The 6,680-nt window shown below is 52.0% G+C and overlaps 1 non-coding gene across 1 annotated transcript; it reads right to left on the bottom strand.

Moving 5' to 3' along the window:
* Positions 1–27: 27 nt before the first annotated feature.
* Positions 28–110, bottom strand: trnal-cag (transfer RNA leucine (anticodon CAG)). The gene has a single exon. It is a non-coding gene; the product is annotated as a tRNA-Leu (tRNA).
* Between the last annotated feature and the right edge of the window lie 6,570 nt (positions 111–6,680).

Here is a 6,680-nt window from a genome sequence, read left to right as displayed (position 1 = left end):
TCAGTCTTACTTTTAATAAGCAAGGGATGTCAGGAGTGGGATTTGAACCCACGCCTCTGGGAGAGACTGCGATCTGAACACAGCGCCTTAGACCACTCGGCCATCCTGACATCCTAAGCGGATCACTCACTCACTCTCTCCGTTTCTTGCTGTGCTGAATTGTAGCATGAACGAATGCCGGCTGCATTTGAAGGAGTCGACGAATTAGGACAGCCTTTGTTGCCTGGCTGTGACTTATTTGGCTTTCAAATGCGGCCTCCGAAGGATGCAGCCGACGTTTTGGGACACAGCTACAGGGGTGAGTTGGCAACCAATGTTAATTTGCATTACCGCCCCCTGGCTCACAGCTCAGTGGACGTTTAAATATACATAAAAATATATATTTGATACATAAAATAAAATAAAAATAAATAAATGTTCCCTTTAGAAATCTTTTTTTTGCTCTATTTTGCTCCATAAAAATAGTTGTTTTTCTTTTTCAATCACTCATCTTAGCAGTAGGATATACATGAAAAAAGAAATATATTAAGTTTGAGTGAAAATGTACATCCTTTGCACTCTCTGGGCAACTGACTCAGTGACTCAAATCACTCATAAGACCCGATTCACTTTGGTGAGTGACTCATTGAAACTCGATTCAGTAAAAAGAATTGAATTTACCATCACTACATGTGACGGTACAGAGCAGGGGAAGGCGGGGCTTGTTCCCTCCTAACCAGTAGGGGTGTTAAATATACTCTTTGGGGTTTTATTCTTATATTGATATTATTTACCTTTTATTTTTGATCTACTTTACCTCAACTCAGTGATTAACAGAGTAACGATGAATCACAATTAACAATAACAATGTTGTAGTGCATTACTGAGTCATGTAAACTCACTAGGTTACACAACCAATAAAGAATGCTTATTCTCAAATAATTGCAAATCCTCAGCAGCGGTTTTTGATACGGGCGACACGGGCAGTTGCCCGGGGAGGCATCGTGGTGGGGGGCGGCATCACGGGTATCGGCAAAAAATAAATAAAAAAATTGCTCGTACTCATGCTGCCCCGACATCAGCCAGCGCATAATGAGAATGGCATAGGCACTGACTGGTTTTCTATCGCCCTTTTGCTGGGAGTAAGGGCGCCCTCCACTTGTGAAGTGCGCCTGTTGCTTGTTGCACAGGGAGGAGAGGGCGGGACGGCGGGGGATTCTCTAGCTGTCTGGAGCGGCATCTAATAACCAACCCGTAAAATAAAAAAAATAAAAACAAAACAACAAACATGTGAACTAAGGTGTAGGTCTATTAGGTTATGTTGTGGTGATCCTCGAGTTGGGGGATTTGTGTTCATACTGGAGTGCAAAATTAAAACCAATGGAAGATGGACAAGTAAGGTTCAAAGCCATCAGGTGCTCAGTTTAGAAAAAAATAGAGAAGAAGAGGAGGAGAAACGAGCAAAAGATACAGGTAAGCAGATGTGTCATTGGATAATGGCAGGTCATGTATCCTGAAACAATCAGAATCAGAATACTTTATTAATCCCTAAGGAAATAATGTGGATTACAGTTGCTCCAAAAAGAAATAGTAAAAATAGTAACAGTAACAGACAAACAAACTTCAAACATTATGTTACAGATTTTAATATTAATTAGTCAGTGTCAATTGTTGATTTGTCCTGTTCTCATTGTATGACGAATTATGATGGCTGTGTGGTTGTCATGGCTACTGAACGGACCCACGCGCAGACTGTTCTTTCAAGGAAACAAAAGGGGATTTATTTACAATAGGGATCACCTTAGTGCAAAATATATGTACAGTGAGTTGGGAGGGGGTCCAGGGCTCCAGGGAGAGAAGGGGGGGGGAAATCCACACACACACTTCCTCTTCCACTCAGTCACCGCCACCGCTCCTCCGCACACACGCACTCCTCTTCAGCCGCACTCGCTCCAACACTCCACACACTGCCCCACTTGGACAGGTCCGGTGATTCGGTCCAGAATCTACAGACAGAAGGTCAAAGGTTAGTTCCACAACATAAAACACGTGTAAGCGATTCTTCTTTGAATATGCCGCGAGCACGAACTCAGGTGGTTCGACGTTCCAGCGGTGAGCTGCTCTGTGCCACTGCCTTAAATAGCAGCTGGGGAAATCAGCCAGATCAGCCGCAGGTGGACACCATCCACAGGGGTGCGTGGGCCAAGAGTGAGAGCCCGTAATGAGCTCCACCCAGGCAGAGAGGAGGAGGAGAGACAAAAAACTAAAACTAACAACAACAAAACCTGTAGCCAGCGTGGGCCAACCAGAGAGACACGGGGACCGTGACAGTACCCCCCCCCCTTAACGGGAGCCTCCCGGCGACCCACCAGGCTTATCCGGATGAAGGCGATGAAAGTCGGCAACCATCCCGGGATCCAACACAGCGGAGCGGGGAACCCAGCAACGTTCCTCAAGGCCATAACCCTCCCAGTCCACCAGATAGTGAAGACCCCTCCCGCGACGGCGAGAGTCCATGATGCGGGAGATCGTGTAGGCAGGGAGGCCACCAATGACCCGAGCGGGCGGAGGGGGCCTGGAAGGAGGGCACAATGGACTGGAGAGACACGGCTTAATCTGAGACACATGGAAGACATTGTGTATCTTCATGTTGCGCGGCAACTTAAGGCGAACAGAAACAGGGTTTATCAAAGCAGCAATTTCAAAAGGCCCGATGAAGGTTGAGGTGAGCTTCTTCGATTCGGCATGAACAGGAACGAAGCGTGTGGACAACCAAACCTTTTGACCGATGGTGTACTCAGGAGCGTGAGTGCGGCGCCGGTCAGCCAGACGTTTGTAGCGTTCTTTCGTGCGCAGCAAGGCCGCACGGGTGGCCCTCCAAACCCGGCGACACCTACGAAGGTGAAACTGGACCGAAGGGACAAAGTGCTCACCTTCCAGAGCAGGGAACAGAGGAGGCTGATACCCCAGGGAGGCCTCAAACGGAGATTGCCCTGTAGCTGAAGACGTCAGGCTGTTGTGGGCATATTCCACCCAGGGCAGTTGGTCGCTCCAGATGGTTTGGTTGGAAGCAACTATGCAGCGCAGAGCGGTCTCCAGCTCCTGGTTAGTGCGCTCAGTTTGTCCGTTGCTCTGTGGGTGGTAACCAGAGGAGAGACTGACCTTGGCTCCTAGCGCCGAGCAGAACTCCTTCCACACACGAGAGGTGAATTGCGGCCCACGATCCGAGACCACGTCCTCCGGGATGCCATGGAGGCGGAACACATGATGCGTGAGATGCCGAGCCGTCTCCAGGGCCGTCGGGAGCTTGGGGAGTGCAACAAAATGCGCAGCCTTTGAAAAGCGGTCAACAATAGTCATTATAGTGGTGTTACCTGCTGACTGTGGGAGGCCGGTAACAAAATCCACCGCGATATGGGACCACGGCCGAGACGGTGTGGGTAAAGGTAGCAGCAAGCCGGCCGGAGGTTGATGTCCCAGCTTGTTGCAGGCGCAGGTTGAACAGGCAGAGACGTACTCCCGAACGTCTCGTGATAATGTGGGCCACCAGAAGTAGCGCTGAAGGAAGGTGATCATTCTGTGTACTCCTGGGTGACATGTGAAGCGGGCAGTGTGAGCCCAATGCAGTACCTGAGACCGAGTGGCCGATGGAACAAAGAGGCTGGTCCTCCTCCTGGATCTGGTTCAGCCCGCTGAGCCTCACGAATGGCCGACTCGATTTCCCATGTTATTGTACCAACGGCACAAGTCGCTGGCAGGATGGGCTCAGGGTCCTGCCTCTCCTCAGGCACCGAGAACTGCCGTGATAGGGCATCCGGCTTCACATTCCGCGAGCCCGGTCTGTAAGAGATTGAAAAGTTGAAACGGGTGAAAAAAGAGCCCACCTGGCCTGTCGAGCGTTGAGACGTTTTGCTGTTTGCAGGTAAGCCAGGTTTTTGTGGTCCGTCCATACAATGAATGGCTGAGCCGTGCCCTCCAACCAGTGCCTCCATTCCTCCAAGGCCAGTTTTATAGCCAAGAGCTCCCGGTCTCCCACGTCATAGTTGCGTTCGGCTGGGGAGAGGCGGCGAGAGAAGAAGGCACAGGGCCGTAGCTTACCCTCTCGCTGTTGTGAGAGCACCGCGCCGACCCCCGAGTCGGAGGCATCCACCTCCACAATGAATTGGAGTCGCAAGTCAGGCTGAGCCAGGATGGGTGCGGTGGTGAATCGGTCCTTGAGCTGTGTGAAGGCCTTTTGGGCCGCCTGATCCCACTGAAAAGAGAACTTAGGAGAGGTTAAGCGGGTCAAAGGCAGAGCGATTTTACTGAAGTCCCTAATGAACCGGCGATAAAAGTTGGCAAAGCCGAGGAACTGCTGAAGCTGACGGCGATCAGTTGGTTCCGGCCATTCCACAACAGCTTTGATCTTGGCCGGATCCGGTTTGAGGTTACCCTGGTCAATTATGTAACCCAGGAATGCCACTGTTTGAACGTGGAATTCACATTTCTCCCCCTTTACAAAGAGTCTGTTCTCCAGCAGCCGCTGCAGGACCTGTTTTACATGGGTTACATGTTCGGTTTCAGTCTTAGAGAAAATCAGGATGTCGTCCAGATAGACGAAAACGAACTGATCTAGGAAATCACGGAGCACGTCGTTAACCAACGCTTGGAAGATGGCTGGGGCGTTGGTTAGCCCGAAAGGCATCACCAGGTACTCGAAATGACCGAGGTGTGTGTTAAAAGCGGTTTTCCACTCATCGCCGTCTCGGAGTCTGACCAGGTGATATGCATTTCGGAGGTCCAGTTTGCTGAACATGGTGGCCCCGTGAAGGAGTTCGAATGCAGATGAGAGAAGCAGGAGAGGATATTTATTCCTGACTGTAATTTTGTTCAGCCCCCGGTAATCAATGCAAGGACGTAGCGATTTGTCCTTCTTCTCAACAAAGAAAAAACCAGCCCCTACCGGGGACGAGGAAGGGCGTATTATGCCAGCGCCAAGGATTCTGAGATGTAAGTCTCCATTGCTTCCCGCTCAGGCCGCGAGATGCTGTACAAGCGGCTCGTAGGTAACGGAGCCCCAGGAAGCAATTCAATGGCGCAGTCGTACGGCCGGTGGGGGGGTAACGACCTCGCCCTGTCTTTGCAAAACACCTCGGCCAAGTCGTGATAAACTGGCGGCACAGAGGAGAGGTCCGGTGGTTCCAAAGCCGGGGGCGGTTCGACAGTAGAGGCGAGGGGAGGGGCTGATCTAAGACAGTTCATATGACACTCCTCCCCCCACCCAGACACGCACCCCCTCTTCCAATTTATGCGCGGATTGTGTTGCTGCAACCAGGGGTGGCCCAAAACCAGGGGGGCGTGCGGAGCCTGAAACACAAAAAGGCTGATTGTCTCAGAATGATTGCCAGATAACATGAGGGTAACCGGCTCCGTAACATGAGTGATGTCTGGTAGGCGCTGCCCCGACAAAGCAGAAACACGAAGGGGGTGTGGCAACGGGTCGGAGACCAAGTTTAAGCGTTTGGCGAGGTGTGAGTCAATGAAGTTTTGTTCGGCGCCAGAGTCTATTAAAGCGGAGAGAGAGTGTGTCATGGTTTGCTTAGTTATCTTGGCTGGCAGCAGAAGACGTGGAGGAGAATCTTGAGAGAGCCCGCCCACCAGTATTCCTGCCTTTACTGGCGGGCGCGCCCTTTTGATCGCAACGGGCAGGTTGCCACGAAATGGCCTGTCTTGCCACAAAACAAGCACTCACCCGAAACCAAACGGCGATGGCGCTCAGTGGCGCTAACCCGGGAGTGCCCCAACTGCATGGGTTCCTCCTGGTCCAACTCCTCACGGAGCTCACGGAGCTCTGCCTGGGCTCCTCCGGGCACCGTCTTGGGCCGCCCCGAAGGCTCATGAAAGGGGTGGAGCCGGGAACTCCGTCGTGCACGCAGGCGGCCGTCTACTTTCACACACAAACTCATTAAAACATCTAGCGAGGAGGGCAATTCCCGCATGGCTAATTCATCTTTTAACTCCTCACAAAGGTTATTTAGCAGGGTACAACATAATGCATCCTCACCCCAGCCGGTCTCCTCAGCCAGAATCTGGAAGTCAATGGAGTAGTCTGCCATACTCCGCTTCCCCTGCTTCAGGTTCAGCAACCGATGAGCTGCTGCTTCGGCGCCGGATCCCTTCTCAAAAACATTTTTAAATTTCGAGAGAAAAAACAGCATAGGTTATGTCTGGATTGGCTTTAAGCGCTGCCTGTGCCCACAGCAGCGCGCGGTCACGTAACAGCTGTACAAAGAATGCGATTCTTGCTCCATCATCTTCAAACAAACGTCTCTGTTGGCGGAAAACCAAAGAGCACTGCGTCAAAAATCCTGCACACTTTGACAGCTCACCAGAGAAGGGCTCAGGGGCAGGTAGACGGAGTCCTGCGGTGCCTGGCTCCAGAGCAGAGGGGGCTGTTACTTCAGCTGCTGCCGGCTCCACAGCTTGGGCTTCGGCGCCTTGCGGGGCGGGGTGAGCCGCCGAGGGCGTTCCTTCCAGCGGTGTAAGCCGAGCCACTGCCTGGGTGAGGGACGCAATCTGGCCAAGCAGGTGTGAGAACATCGCCTCGTGGCGGACCAGCACCGTCTCCTGTGACGCAAGGGCTCGCTGGACTGGGTCAAGGTCTGCTGGGTCCATATTCAGGCTGGAACGTTCTGTCATGGCTACTGAACGGACCCACGCGC

This window comes from Aulonocara sp. 'chitande type north' Nkhata Bay, linkage group LG8, assembly GCF_057382095.1.
Source record: "Aulonocara sp. 'chitande type north' Nkhata Bay isolate Kocher_YH1m ecotype deep benthic linkage group LG8, A_spYH_male_GT1.1, whole genome shotgun sequence".
NCBI lineage: Eukaryota > Metazoa > Chordata > Actinopteri > Cichliformes > Cichlidae > Aulonocara > Aulonocara sp. 'chitande type north' Nkhata Bay.
This window is presented reverse-complemented; position numbering and strand designations above follow the sequence as displayed.